The sequence below is a fragment of the Oryctolagus cuniculus genome, chromosome 14 (genome assembly GCF_051225735.1).
Source record: "Oryctolagus cuniculus isolate XC-2025 breed Fujian yellow rabbit chromosome 14, ASM5122573v1, whole genome shotgun sequence".
Taxonomy (NCBI): Eukaryota; Metazoa; Chordata; class Mammalia; order Lagomorpha; family Leporidae; genus Oryctolagus; species Oryctolagus cuniculus.
In genome coordinates, this window is record NC_142880.1 from 30,634,964 (window position 1) to 30,651,195 (window position 16,232).

Below are 16,232 nucleotides of genomic sequence, written 5' to 3' on the forward strand. Positions count from 1 at the left end.
TTGGGTATGTTTTACTTCCATATTCATGTGTTTGAAGAAATTTTTGCATTTTGCTTTCAATTTACTCATTAATACATTGTCTACTCAGTAGCATATGGTTTAGTTTTCATGTATTTTTACATTTTCTAAAATTCCTCTCATTGTTGATTTTTACTTTTAGTCCATTGTGGGCAGGAAGATACATGTAATGACTTTTTAAGAGATTTATTTATTTGAGAGGTAGAGTTACAGTCAGAGGGAGAGACAGAGAGAAAAACAGTCTATCTGCTGTTCACTCCCAAGATAGCTGCAATGGCCGGAGATGTGCCAATCCGAAGCCAGGAGCCAGGAGCTTCTTTCTGGTCTCCCATGTGGGTACAGGGGCCCAAGGACTTGGGCCATCTTCCACTGCTTTTCCAGGCCACAGCAGAGAGCTGGATTGGAAGAGGATCAGCTGGGACTTGAATGGGCACCCATATGGGATGCTGACACTGTGGGCGGAGGCTTAGCTTACTACACCACAATGCCAGTTCCCATGTATTGATTTCAATTGCTTTGCATGTGATCCATCCTACAGAATGTTCCCTGTGCTGATGAGAAGAAAATGCATTTTGCAGTTCTTGGAGGATATATTCTATAAATGTGCACTAGGTCTATTTGTGGTATTCTATGAGAGTATTTTAAAAAATTCATGAAAAATGTGTATTATGAAAAGACTAGGTATGGCTTTCAAAACTGTTCTGCACCAAAATAAGCTTATCTTTTCTCATATAGTTTAACTCTGATGTTTCTTTGTTGATTTTTCAGTCTTTGATAATCTGTCCATTAAATGAATATGGAATAATGCAAACTCCCCTTAGTATTGTATTGGAACCTATCTCCATTTTGATCCAATATAATTTCCACTTTACAAATCTGGGTGTTCTAGGATTATTAAGTGCATATACACTGACAACTGTTTATATCCTCCATTCTACTGAACCCTTCATTATTTTATAGTGATCTTCTCTGTTTACACCTTTTGACTTAAAATCTATTGTATTTATTGTATGTGTAGCTAATCCTGCTTGTGTTTGGTTTTCATTTGCATTGCATATATTTTTCCATCTCTCAATTTGAGATTTGAGTCTGTCTTTTCTAGTAGAGTGAGTTTCCTGTAGGTATATCATTGATTGCCTCTCTCTCTTTCTCTCTCTGTTTTTAAATCCTTTCTGCCAGTCTATAACTTTGAATCAAGGAATTCAATCCATTTAAATTCAAGATTGTTATTAATATGCATTTTGTTATTCCTGTCATTTTGTTATTTTTCTTTTGGTTGTTTTGAATGTATTTTCTGCCTTTCTTGGTGTTTATCTTAGTGGTTTGGTGGTTTTCGGTACTAACAAGTTTTGACTGATCGCTTTCTCTCTCGTTTCTGTGCGGCTGCTCTTCCACTGGGTTTCATACTTTTGTGCATTTTCATGCTTTTGGAATGAGTCTCCTCCAAGAGCCTTTGGCAAAGCCAATCTGATAGGGATCGATTCACTCAGTGTTTGCTCATCTTGCAAAGCCTTTTTTGCTCCCCTGTTTCTGAAGGACAGTTTTGCTGGGCATAGAACTCTTGTTTGGCAGGTTTTTTTCTTTCAGAACTTTTACTATGTCATCACATTCCTTCTTGGTGTGTAAGGTTTGTGCTGAGAACTCTGCTGTTAATCTAGTGGAGGTTCCCTTATAAGTGTATTGGCAATTTTTTCTTGCTTTCTTTAGAGTCGTCTTTGTCCTGAACTTTTGACAAGTTGATTATAATATGCCCTGGAGAGGCCCACTAGTGTCAAACCTATTTGGTCCATGGACCTTCTGGCACCTGATGGTCATAGCTTTCCCAAGATTTGGGATGTTTTGGGCTATTATCTAACTGAGTAGGTTTTTTATGGCTTTTCCTTTCTCTTCCTTCTGGACTGTCCATAAACAAATATTTCCTCTAAGCAAGTCCCATCTTATGTTTTCTTTACTCTTTTCTTTCCTCCATGTCCAACTTCGTTATTTCCACAGGTCTGTCACTTTTTATTTTTAAATATTTATTTATTTATTTGAAAGGAAGAGTTACAGAGAGGCAGAGAGAGAGACAGAGGTCTTACATCCTCTGGCTCACTTCTCAAATGGCCGCAATGGCCGGAGCTGGGCTCATCTGAAGCCAGGAGCCAGGAACTTCCTCCAGGTCTCCCACTCGGGCACAAGGGCCCAAGAACTTGGGCCATCTTCTTCTGCTTTCCCAGGCTATATCAGGGAGCCAGATCAGAAGTGGAGCAGCCAGGACTGGAACCTTTGCCCATATGGGATGCCGGCACTGCAGGTGGTGGCCTTACCCACTATGCCACAACACTGGCCCCAGGACTGTCTTTAAGCTGAGAAATTCTTTCTTTTGATTTACTGAGTTCTCCAGCATTCATCTTTGCAATCTGTATCTCGTTGCTGAGTTTCTCATTCAAGCATGCATTGAATTTCATTGAACTTCCTAAGAATCACTCCTCTGAGTTCTTTTTCAGACAGGCCATCAACTTCCTTTTCCTTGGGATCTGCTGCTGAGTTCTAGAAGTACTCTGCTGCTCTGGGGGCATCAGGTAACCTTGCTTTACATACTTCTTGTGACCCTATGCCATTCGTATCTGTGCATCTGGTAGATATGCGATTAATTTTATAGAATGGCATTCATAGCCACAGACTTTCTCCTGAAGATGTGCCCTACAATTTCAGTTTTGTGGACTGTGTTGACTTTGGTTGCAGTTGGCTGCCATAGTGTAGTCTTTGTACAGCTTCTTCAGTTGTAATCAATGGCTCTGGGTGTGTTGCATGGAGAGTAGGTTGGGACACTCTAGCACTACGTGTTGGTGTGACACACACAGCAGTGGGGGTGGAATGCCCATTGCTTGGCCTCCCTGGCAGACCCATGCAAATGCGGCACATGGTGCGCACACAGTGGCAGAGAAGCACTTGTGGGACTATGAGTGGGAATGGGGCCACTTCCTGTGCCTGGCTAAGTGTGCCACAGCACAGACACAGACACAGTAGCAGGGAGCTAGGAAGTCTTCCTTGGCTATGTAGGGCTGGGGCTACTCTGTTAGGCTCTGAATGGACAAAACAAAGCCAGCACAGCAGCAGGGGCAGGACACAGGTACAGCATGCACCTGTCAGTCTCTTGGGGTTGTGTGGGCTTGGGGTCACTCTAGCCATGCCTGGCGAATGCAAGAAGCTTGGATGCCCTGTCAGTCCCTGCAGGTCATGGGGCAGTGGAGCCGCTCTGGCAGCCCAGGAGGGTAACTTGCTCACAGCAACTGGGGCAGGGCACAGTTTGTTTGGCTTCAATAGAGCATGAAGCAGCAGCAGCTGCAATGCAGAAGGGTTCACGCAACTGAGCTCCCTGCTGCAGAAGCGCAACGGGTTTCCTGACAACTCCCCAGTCGGGTTCAGCGCCTGTGAGGGAGGCGGGACTCCCCAGCAACAATGTCAGGGGTTCATGGTGTCACTGGGGTCTACAGGGGCCTCTCATTTATCTTTCTGCTGTCGTGGGAGGGCTTGCTCAGGCTCTGGTGTGAACTGGGACGATGGGAGTCAATGCAAAGCACTTTGTTTCTTATTTCTCAGAGCCTCTGGCATCCCGGGGCTCCACGATGTCTCTCATGTGCACTGCGTTTCTGTGCTCTCCTCTGAATTTTCCAGCCAAATGGTAATTGTTAGTTCTTTGTTCTTTTGTCCTCCTTTGTTGGGAGAAAGCATATCTGAATCAGCTGTGTTCACACCTGTATCTCACTTATTTTTGTATGTTTACCTCAAGTGGGATATGAGAATTCTTACTTTCATTCTCAATTCTTCAGAATCAAACAGATATGCCTTTGGAAAATGAATTTCTAATTACTACACAAAGATAAATGTGATGCTTGTATTAGAAATTAAAACATTTTGATCTTGAAAATAAGCTTGTATATTTGGATTAAAAGCTAAACAACAGTTTAAATAAATATATCTTACAAATAAAATAATTTTTGAAAATAAATTATTAATTTTATTCTATATTTATAATAAAGCAAGGTCACAGTGTCATACACTAAATATACATTATTTTTAAATAAGTGGTCTAAAGGACATATTCTAGGATGTGTTTTATATTTACTGAATAAATATGCTAAAGTAAATGTGATGGATGTCATTAATAATTTATACAACACAGAAGAAAACTTGTTATCATAACAATATGGATTTTTCGTGCAATAATATTTGGCATTTCAGTATTTGAGTCATGTAAAACAGATTAAATGCCTACCTCATGTTATTTTATTGCTATATGTGTACTTCATCTATCTTTGTTTTGGGAACATGTATCATTTTATTCCTATCAGTGAGCAAAAATTCCCACAAACAGTAGGAATTATGTAAACACTGGATGAATAAACAAGCATGCAAAACACCCCTAAAGTGAGTAGCCAAATAAGAAAAATTATCACTAATGATGACCAGAAAACGGAACCCTACAGCTGCCGCGATGTTGATGCCCAAGAAGAATCGCATTGCCATTTACGAACTCCTCTTCAAGGAGGGGATGATGGTAGCCAAAAAGGACGTGCACATGCCGAAGCACCCAGAGCTGGCGGACAAGAACGTGCCCAACCTCCACGTCATGAAGGCCATGCAGTCGCTCAAGTCTCGAGGCTACGTGAAGGAGCAGTTCGCGTGGAGACACTTCTACTGGTACCTCACCAATGAGGGCATCCAGTATCTCCGGGACTACCTCCACCTGCCCCCTGAGATCGTGCCTGCCACCCTGCGCCGCAGCCGACCCGAGACTGGCAGGCCTAGGCCCAAAGGTCTGGAGTGGGAGCGGCCTGCGAGACTCACAAGAGGGGAAGCCGACAGAGACACTTAGAGACGAAGCGCTGTGCCCCCTGGTGCCAACAAGAAAGCCGAGGCTGGGGCTGGGTCAGCAACTGAATTCCAGTTTAGAGGCGGATTTGGTCGTGGACGTGGTCAGCCACCCCAGTAAAGACGGAGGGGATTATTTTGTGTTAAATAAACTTGTAGCCAGAAAAAAAAAAAAGATGACCAGAAAACAAGAAATTAAAAGAAAAATTTTCCTCCCTAAAATGCTGGTTTTTATAATCTACATGCTTGAGGGCATCTAGATTGTATGGGCTCTTTCTGATGTCTGGGAGAAGTACTAGCATTGTATTCCCCTGGTCATCTGTGCTAGATATTTTTCTGTAAAATATTTTAACTATGGTTAAACTATTGCACTTTAGAACCTAATTTTGCATTTGAAATTTTGAGTATGATTTTTAAAGGAGTGAAAGGCAAGTTTTAAAAGTGATAGGCCCCACACATTTGAAGTTGCTTCTCCGTATTCCCTGTTACATCGAGAGTTGAAACTAATCCAACAGTTGGGCAGGTGACAAAGATTTAGTTTATATTTATAAATAGCTGTCACTTCTTGTTGGGAAAAAGAAGGGCAATTCTAAATTATGGGCCAAACACATTATTCTGAAGCAAAGTTGATCATCTAAGAACAAGTCATATAATGAAATCTTAATTACACGTTCTCAAATTGCAGTTTGTAATCATGCTTGGACGTTCATTGACAGTTAACAGCTGCTCTACTACTTCTTTTTCTTAAGCTTAATGTGTTGACATTTCACATTTACTCGTCTTTTTGGATAGACTGATGTACTTGAAAACAGATACTTTGATATCATTTTGAAAATTCTTTTCCGAATTTTATTCAGCATATGAGAATACTACAAACCTGTTGGGTTTTACATATGTGATCGAACATCCTTCACAAAAAATGTACAGGAATTAAAGCACACATATAACATTTGATTTTTTTAGTTGAATATTTTTAAACACTTATTGTACTAAAATATCGAAACCCAACCAATCATGAACAACTTAGGAAACACTTTCAGACATGTTTTTGTTAAGGCTCCATGGCTGGCCCCAACCTTCCTCTTCAGCATCCCTCCCCTCCTTCTCACTCCATTTAAAAAAAGAAAAAAGAAAGATGTTTCTGTTTCAAGTTAGCTCTCCCTGCTCAAGTTCTCATGACATCAATAAAATGTACATGCCCCATAACTGTCAGTGGACTTCCAGGCAAGTGTTAGCCCACAGCGGATGGTTATAGCCTGTGCTGAGCTATGGATACCTGGGAAATGGCATTCACAATGGGGACACCAACACAGTTGAAAACAAAATCAAGAAAACACCTCCAACTTGTACAGCAACGCTAGTTAACGCAATGTTTAGAATATTCTTGGCCTTGGAATGATGCAAGAAAACATTTAAAGAACATCTGATTCCACTGAAAACAAGATCATGAGATAATTCTGTTAAAACAAGTGCCTGAAGTTGTGACTGTGAGATAACTTACACCCACACTGTAAACACACACACACACACACACACAAACACACACACCATTATCTACAGGAAAAAAATACTTTTACCTATTTTTAAGTCATTTTCTTATTTTAGAAGTAGACCTTTGAGAAATAATAAGACTACACAGAGAATATGTCCAAAATTTACAACAGAATCACGGAACTGCAACTATAGTATCATTTGTTTTTCCCTCTTGTGTTATGCTATCTGTACACTGAATAAATTACTTTTTTATTTTAAAATATATGTATTAAAGATTTGGGAAACTATGACTTAATTTAATAATCTGACTCATGGACAGGCTAAGTGGAAGCACACATTTTGTTTTAAAAGAAAATCATTTTTAATGATAATTTTGTGTCATCCCTGTTAATGTGTTTTTAAGTATGTGTATCATGCCAACAGTAAGCATGAACAAAAAATAAAAATTCACTGGAAAAAGTTGCAAAGGAAATTATTCTCATTAAAAACCAAGATTCTGTAACTTCTAAGGCAGGGCATCAAAGAGGTCAATTTCCTGCTGACCCACAGAAGAAAGGAAGACTTTTCCTTCCTCCCAGACTGGTGACGGTGGTCAAGAAAGTTCTTACTCGTCTTGGTTTCAAAGGATGTCATGTCCCACACAGCCAGAGGAAGAAAAGAGAGCTGATAACTCCTTACTTACATCTTACTAATCACGAATCTTTCCTCACACAGATGCCTAAAACCAAGTCCTGTAGTGCGGATAACAGAATTTTTTTTCACTTTATGTTCCAAACTACTAGTTATAATCTGTTTTGAAGTTTTATATTATTCCAGTGGTATCCAAACTAATCAGAAGAAGTATTCTTAGAAAGAATTGCTTATTTTAATTAGTTGATTCTTCCTTTATTGTCCTAAAAACATGGGATCTTCAAAATGTTCAAGAAGAAGGCAGGCATTTGGGACAGCAGTGAACTCGACATGTGGAACAACGGCATCCCATCCTGGGTTCACATCCTGGCTTGGAACTTCCAGCCAAGTCTGGCCGAAGTCCCTGCCACCCACATGGAAGACCTGAACTAAGCACCAGGCACCTGGCACTAGCCTGGCCCAGCTCTGGGTGTTGCACACATCTAGAGGAGTGAACCAGTGGAATGGGAGATCTTTCTCAGTTCCTCTGTCCCTCTGCCTTTTAAATAAAAAAAGAATATAAAAAAATGAAAGACTTAATGGACAATGCATTTTATGAAGGTCTACACATGTATTTCAAAATTTGTTTGCAACAAAATAAAGTTGTCTTTTAATTCCTTATTCCATTAACATTGAGGTACCCTCATATTTATTTGAACCCACCACATATGTCAGTTGAACATATTAAGCCATCAAAATAGCAGATTAAATAGAAACATTTCTTCAGGTAACAGATTTGCTAATGACATTTCATCATAAATATGTTCACTATGTCATTCTATTATAAGCCATAAGCTTCTGAAAAGCCAAATTCTGAAAAAGGTTCAATAATGCCTGTAATTCTTAGGCTCCGGTTAGGTTAATGATGGTTTCCCTCAAGATGGCATTCATCTTCAAAAGTGGGGTAGTCCTTAAAACCACTGTTGTGTTCAGAGACATCAACTCTTAAAGATAACTTTTAAAAACAGCTTTCTCTGTTACTAAAAATCTTATCTTTCTTGCTGGCAAAGGCATAGAGCTTTTCATGATTTCAGGAAGAAAGATACTACCATAAAATGAAAACTAGAGAATGATCCTGTGTTTTAAGTCACCAGCAGGGTTCACTTTGAACCCATTACAGAAAGGGTGTATCTGTTTACTCCATGGTCATTTCCACTGCATAAATCAAAACAGTACCCACTAGTGTACACTCACTAGAGGATACCAAACCTCCACTGCAAGGATGCAAGGACCTCAGCATTTCTGAAAACACAGATATAAAAATATCCCAGTTAATGTCACTTAATTAAAAATACATAGTTGGCTTTAGATGGTTTTTTCTAACCTTGGTTCTTATTATCTAGAGGGGGATTAAGATAATTTAGGGCTGAGTAGCTGCAGAGTGCAGCGGAGCCTGAAGCCCTTCTCAAATAAAGCAGCCCAAACCCCAAATCCCCACTATCAGACCACTGCCCTGGGGAATGGCTATTTTAATTTGCAGCCAGATTTTAAAGAAACTCTTTGGTATCAATAAAAGAAAATCCTTTAAAAAAGAAAAGGGAGTTTGGTTCCACAAATCTTTTGAATGCAGTATTTTTTTTTTTTTTGGTCATTACTTTAGACAGTAGTAATTTATTATAAAAGAGACACGGAAATGATTTACATGATGAAAGATTTCCGAACTTCAGTGGAACGCGCCACTTCACATGCGCCATTTCAACAGAGATCTCAGTCTACATGTTTTTTTAAAAATGCCGCCATCTCTAAATAAAAAGTAATTCTTGTCTAGAGCTACTATGGTGCCTCCATGTTCTGGAAGAAGAACTTTATTTCCAACTTTTACACTAATTCAATCTCTCTACCCTTTCTTTTAGAGTCGGACCCAACAGCTACTACTGTGGCTTGCCACACTTTTCTGGGAACATATTGCCTCTTCTGGTTACGCTTTCCAGGGTACTAATTTCAACCAGTACTTAGTCAAAGAGCAGTGGAAGAAACTTCCTGAACGGCTGTCCTGCCCTGGCCCTTGTGCCACAGCTCCCATTTTGCTCTTGTGTTGCCCCCAAAGGAGGGACAAGCCTGAATTCAGTAATTTTATAGGTAAAGCAGACAAGGTACTGTCACAACACTTCTATTTTTTTACACCAAATAAATGCATTTTTTGATGGAGAAAAATTTGTCTCAACTAACTAGAATCCAAAGCACCTGGAGATACATTTCGCAAAGGTCACTTTGTGACAGCGTTCCCTGTTACTGAGCTGCAGTTGGCACTACCAGCCGTAGGTTGTCCTGCAGGGAACAGCTCAGCTGTCTCGCTGAAATTCCCAAAGTACAATTCTTGGGTTGGGTGCCAGAACGTTCACTTTAATATTCTATTTTGAAAGCAGTGATGCAGGCATTAGAATTTTAATGACCTCACTACACTCAAGCTATGTGTATGTTTCAAGTAGAAAGCAACAGGCCAAAATCTGCCACAGATGTGCAACCTGCTTCGGAACTCAAGAACAGTTGAAAATCAAGAACTCCATTTGGGTCACATATCCAATGTGTGGGCTTGCAGTCAGAACGAATGTTTCACCTCATAATTGGGACTTCCAGTGGTGAGGATGAACTCACTGAAACCCATGGATTGTTCTTCGTCTATGTCAATCTCAATCCACATCTGATTTGACACCAACTTGATTCCAAGTCAGCTCCTTCCCCTCCCTTTCTTCTTCTCCTTCTCTTTCTCTTTAATCTTCTGTCTCCTCCCCTTCCTCCACCCCCTCTTCTTTCTCTTCCCTTATCCTTCTCTTGGTCTCTCAGCTCGTGTGTCTCTTTTCTGATTTTCTAAGTTGACCCAATCCTAAAAGGAAGCGCTCTTACTTTACTATCCCCTGAAGTCATCGTGTTTCCCCCCTCATTTCAAGAGTACAGGTGAAATAATTTAACTAGCCACACATTCTTTTTCATTGTTCACGTATTCATTGGTCCATCATAATCTACTTTCAACCCCAACACTTTAGAGTTCTACTCCCCCAAGACTACCTAAATCACAGTACGTTTTGAAATCAAAGGCCTAGCACAGATTCTCATCCTGTAGAAATTCTGCAAAGTCTGAATTTGCCAAATGCTTCTTCATAAATCCGTCTTGTCCTCTGCATCACACACTTCTTCACCTATTTTGCTAATTGCTTTTTACTTTCATAACATGATACTAGTGGGTTTTCCTCAGCACTCTTGGATAGGACAACTCTGTGATAACTCATGAACAGTGTAACTTCGTCATGACCACATCACTCTGCTTAAATAATTCTCAAATGCCCCGGGGCACTGATTTATTTCTAAGCTTTCCATCTGCAATGCTGGTCTTCATAGGAGATGCACACATCTGAAAGCAACCACTGGGCAGCTGTTGGCCCTAGCAATTGAGATGCTGCCTATATCCCATACTGGAGTACCTGGGTTCTGTTCTTAGCTCTGAATAATATGAATAGTAGCAATGGATTGATTTTTTTTTTTTTTTTTGACAGGCAGAGAGAAAGAGAGAGACAGAGAGAAAGGTCTTCCTTTTCCATTGGTTCACCCCGCAATGGCCGCTGCAGCCGGCACACCGCGATGATCCGAAGCCAGGAGCCAGGTGCTTCCCTGGTCTCCCAAGCGGGTGCAGGGCCCAAGCACCTGGGCCATCCTCCACTGCACTCCCGGGCCATAGCAGAGAGCTGGACTGGAAGAGGGGCAACCGGGACAGAATCCAGCACCCCGACCGGGACTAGAACCCAGGGTGCTAGCACCGCAGGTGGAGGATTAGCCTATTGAGCTGTGGCGCCAGCCAATGGATTGATATTATTATGCGTGTTCTACTGTGTTATGATTGTGACTGTACGTAAATTGGTTACTTTAATTACGATTAATATGACTATATTTTGACAGCAGTAATTCCATTTTGGGCTTTTTCTTGTAACACAAGCTATAACCAAGCTTGATAACTAGTTGATAACAAGGAGACCAATGACTTCACATGGACTGATAGCCACACTGAAAACAGGGCATCCATATACAAATGAGATAGTTTTGGTCCAGAACTTCTTCCGCCTAGGTTGACATGTGGAAGCTAAGATAATACACCTTCAGGGGCAAAGCGGAAGTGCTGGGATGGGTGTTGTGGCACAGCTGGTTAGGACACCTCTTGGAATGTCCACATTCCACATCAGAACACTGTTTTTGCACCCCGGCTCCTTTGCTTCGCACCCAGCTTTCCGTTAAAGCATCCTGGGAGGCAGTGGATGACAGCTCAAGGACCTGGGCTCCTGCCACCTCTGTGGGAGACTCAGATTGAGTTTCCGGCTCCTGGCTCCCACCTGACCCAGCCCTGGCTGTTGCAGGCATTTGAGGAGGGAACCAACGGATGGAAGTTTCTCTCTCCCTCTCTCTCTCTCTCTTTCTTGCTCCACCTCTCATATAAATGAAAATAAGCAATAAAAAATAAAAACAGGGCCATTTAACTTTTGACACACATCTGGCTGTGACTGCACTCATAAGAATCCACTGTGAAAAGGCCTCAGCTGCTGGTGGTTCTGCCACAGTGACAGGCCCTTAACTTCACTGCTGACAGCATGACGGCACGCACACCCAACCAGTGCCACCCCAAAGGGCCCTGTCCTCCTGGGCTATCTGAAAAATTTGCTTTGTGGTTTGTTACTAGCCCGCTGGGCTTGAGGAATTTTCTTTGACCTATTTACCCCATATTTTCATACTTCTCTTATTTTTTCTTATTCTGCAGTTGTGTGTTGTGAAATAAACCATTTCTTTCAGGAACTACTTTTGCCTCATTTGGCTTGCCATCAGATTAAAGGCTATAAGCACCTGCTCTTCCTAAGATTAAAGCTGTCAGAATGCACTGGCAGTCTGCAGGAAACCAAAGTGGTGCAGGGCTGTAGCGAAGGGGGCTGTGTTTGAGGCTGGCATAAGAGCACTCAGTCTACCCGCAACCCCCGTCCTCAAGGGGCTCCGATTGTGCGTGCCTATGTGCGGGATGTGTGTGGACAGTGAGAGAGAGAGAGAAAGGTCTTCCTTTTCCGTTGGTTCACCCCCAAATAGCTTCTGCGGCCGGCGCGCTGCGGCCAGTGCACCGCACCCATCTGAAGCCAGGAGCCAGGTGCTTCCCCTGGTCTCCCATGCGGGTACAGGGCCCAAAGACCTGGGCCATCCTCCACTGTACTCCTGGGCCACAGCAGAGAGCTGGACTGGAAGAGGAGCAACCGGGACAGACTCCAGCGCCCCGACAGGGACTAGAACCTGGGGTGTCGGAGCCGTAGGTGGAGGATTAGCCAAGTGAGCCACGGCACCAGCCGCGGGATGCCTTGCAAATGGGACAGGTGCCTGGTAAGTGCTAGAGTCGGAAGGGAGGTGCCCGTGAGGACATGATTGGTTGTTTTTTTGTGTATGAAGCGGTTGGCACCACTGAAGTGACTGAAGGAGGACTGTGATACACTGTCACTGAAGGTCAACTTTTTGATGGATGCATCCGAAAGGGGCAATGACCTGACTCTCTGTTGATGGACAGACTGGCAGGATGGAGAGAGAAACTTCTGGACCCAGTGAGCCTTGTGTGCTAAGACCTAGGGAACTGGGTGGTCACATGAAAAGGTGCAGGGTGTAGCTGGTTGAGATCTACCATGCCCAGCTTGGGGGTTACCCTGGAAATTTGCTGCACCATAGAGCATTGACCAGAGCTCCCTGGCCACACCCACCACCCACCCCTTGGTATTGACTGAAAGTGCAGACATTCCACCAACCCACAGATGAAAGCATCAGAAGAAAAAAAATGAAAAACAACTCCACAAATGCCTAAAAGTAGGTGCAGAAATTCAAGAAACACTGATAAGGAAAACATGACCCACCCCCTCCCACAAGAATACAACAACACTTCAGTATTAGAATGTGAAGATGAAGAGATGGAGGAAATGCCAGAAATGGAATTTAAAAAATTAATCATAGGATTATTCAAAAGCAATCAAAAGCAAATCCATAAACTAAAGAAAACCATACATGACATGAATGAAAATTTTCCCATAAAATTCAGATCTTTAAAGAGAAATACAAATGAAATGAAAATTCAGTAGATCAAATTAAAAAATGCAATGGAAAGCCTTAACAGCAGACTTGGTGAGGCAGAAAAAAGAATATCTGAATTAGAAGACAAATCTTTGGAAATCTTACAGTCAGACAAAAACAAAACAACAACAACAACAACAACAACAAAAACAAGAAAATGCAAAACTTAAAAACAGTGTTGGAGATAATTGGAATACTATCAAATGACCCAATATGCAGGTCTTAGGAGTTCCTGAAGGTGTGGGAGGAGAGTATTTACTTGAAAAACCTAATTAGAGAAATCATTAAAGAAAACTTTCCCAATTTGGAGAAAGAAAGGGATGTCCAAGTTCAGGAAGCACATAGAACTGCTAGTAGACATGACCAGAAAAGATCTTCACCATGACATTGTAGTCAAAGCCTCCACAGCAAAACATAAAGAAAACGTTCTAAAATGTGGATGAGAGAAATGCCAGATTACTTTCAGAGGATCTCCAATTAGACTCACAGCTGACTTCTCATCAGAAACCCTATAGGCTAGAAGGGAACAGTGAGATATAGTCCAAGTCTTACAAGAAAAACTGTAAATCCAGAATACTGTATACTGCAAAGCTCTCATTTATGAATGAATGTGAAATTAAGACCTTATTGGAACTCATAAAAGAGTTTGGTAAAGTGGCAGGATATAAAATCAATATAAAAAATCAACAATCTTTGTATACAAAGACAATGTCACGGCTGAGGAAGAACTTTTAAGATCAGTCCCATTCACAATAGTTCCAAGAAGAATCAAATGCTTTGGAATAAATTTAACCAAGGATGTCAGAAATCTCTATGATGAAATTTACAAAAAACTAAAGAAAGAAATAGAAGAAGACATTTAAAAAAGGAAAAAATCTTCCATGTTCATGAATTGGAAGAATCAACATCATCAAAATGTCTATACTTCCAAAAGCAGTTTACAGATCAATGTGCTTCCAGTCACCATGTACTGGAGAAAGTGGGCCGCTCTGGCTGGTCCGGTACACCAGCACTGCCCAAGAAAGGAAGGTGCATCAGAAATCACCAAAAAAAGGGACACAGAAGCTCTGATGTCTCTGCCTCTTTCCATTTGGCTTTGAATACTGGCTTCCCTTAGAATCTTTTCCTTGACACCTCAGAACCATGGCCGAGGAGGCTCTGGGTCACACCCATCTATCCTTGTACCCTGGGCTCTATTTACAACTAATAACCAACTCTGCAAAGCCATTTCAGAAACTACCTACAAGGTTTGAAGTCTAACAAAGTTGCTATCTGAGAAGATGATCAGATGTGAACACCAAAGGCCAAATGGCCAATCCTGGTTCTGCAGGAGTTGCATTTACTGAGGACGCTTACTGGAAAGCTGGGTGCTTCCTAATGAGACCACAGGGACACTGTGAGCACCTGGGCTGTGCTGCTGAAAAATAATTTTTATAATGATGGAGCAGAGTGATCCAGAAACTCTTTCCACAGGAGTCCTTTTTAGAATTTTGGACATAGTCCTGAAATAGGTAGTCTCAAGAAATAACTGCTGACTGTGATTAAAAATGAAAATAAGGTATTTGTTGTTATTTTAGGTGATGAAAAGCCACTGGGTGGAGTTTCAACGCTGTTAAAGACGAAACATTTTTTACCTATGTTTAATTCTATTTCATAAAAGGACCAGAGAAAGTCATTAGAAAAAAATAAAATACCCTCAGACTCAAAAATCCCATCATTATTAACCTCTGTTTGAAAAAGTTAAACATGTAATTATAGGCTCACTGGGAAAACATAACCAACACAATTATAAAAAATTGTACTGTTATTTTGTGGGTGCAAACAATGAGATTTTAAGGATTACCTCACAAGGGGTTGAGAAGTAGCAAACTTGTGATGTGTTTTTTAGGTTGCATAAAACAAGACCTGTCTCACATTTACTACCCAGCAATAGCAATGGGTCTAATTTACACAACAATTACTTAGAAGTAACTCTTTTGAAATGCATTGTCTGATTAATTGGCTTGGCTTCAGGAATGTAATGTTGTTTCTACATTGTTGTTCACTTCAACTTAATGCCCCCTAGAGCACGGATCCAATTAAGAAACAAGGCAGGGAGGCAGATATTAAGCATGGTAGTTCTATATTACACAGCACTTTCTTCCAGGGTTGAACACCACCACCTACTGTCTGTAGGCACTGGATTTACTCACTGCATCCCTGAGACAGTGTAAATATGGCTGACGGAAATGCATGACCACGAGTTAAAGGAAATATCTTAAAGAATAACTAAGATCTGAAAAATAATCTAACTGGTGGTTTAACTTGTGTTTTTTCACTCATCTTTTTTCTAAACTAATCTGAGAGGCAGAGAGACAGAGACCGAGCTCCTATACATTGCTTCACTCTGCAAAGATTCACTGTGGAATGGCTGGGCTTGAGCTGGAGTCGGACTCAGGAGCTGGGAACACAATCCAGGTCTCCCAGATGGGTTTCAGGGACCCGATCGCTTGAGTCATGACTCACAGTTTCCCAGAGCTTGCATTAGCAAGAAGCTGGAAATGGGACCGAAGTACACCAATATATGGGATGCAGGTGTCTTAACTGGCATCTTAACTGCTAGGCAGAAAGCCTACCATTATGGTACTTATACAAATAAAAGCCCAACTGCAGTTCAGAGCTGTTTTCTCATAGAAATACAATGGATAATGAGCTGGCCTATGGACTACTCCTGTCTATAGTGACAGCAGAACCTTCGCTTGCAATTAGATGTTTCTAATTGCTATCTAGGGAAACAATTCTTCAGTTCCAGCAAGCATTTACATTTCCCTTAAGAAGGCGTTTGCTTTGTTAGTAGAAACAAGACCTGGAGTCAGTAGATACCAAATGTGAATACAGCTTTTACATTTTGAGAAGTTAGGGCTCCTTTAACAAAAATTCTGGAGAAAATTATTTTGTTTATTTTTTTTCTCTTTTTTTTAATCTCTTATTTGAGAAGCACAATACAGAGAAAGAGAGCTCCTCTCTGCTGGCTCACTCCACAAATGCCTGCAAAACCAGGGTCTGGGCAGAACAAAGAAGGGAGCCAGGAACTTCATCCAGGTCTCCACATGGGTGGCGGGCACTTAACCTCGGTTACTAGG

At 41.4% G+C, this 16,232-nt stretch overlaps 1 protein-coding gene and 1 pseudogene across 2 annotated transcripts in view; one reads left to right on the forward strand and one right to left on the reverse strand.

Annotated features, from left to right (window-relative positions):
* The window catches only part of FBXL17 (F-box and leucine rich repeat protein 17), a 543,442-nt gene that overhangs the window by 227,371 nt on the left and 299,839 nt on the right, over nucleotides 1–16,232 (reverse strand). The gene's annotated exons all lie outside the window — the stretch shown is intronic.
* LOC138845156 (small ribosomal subunit protein eS10 pseudogene) lies at nucleotides 4,045–5,047 on the forward strand (annotated as a pseudogene).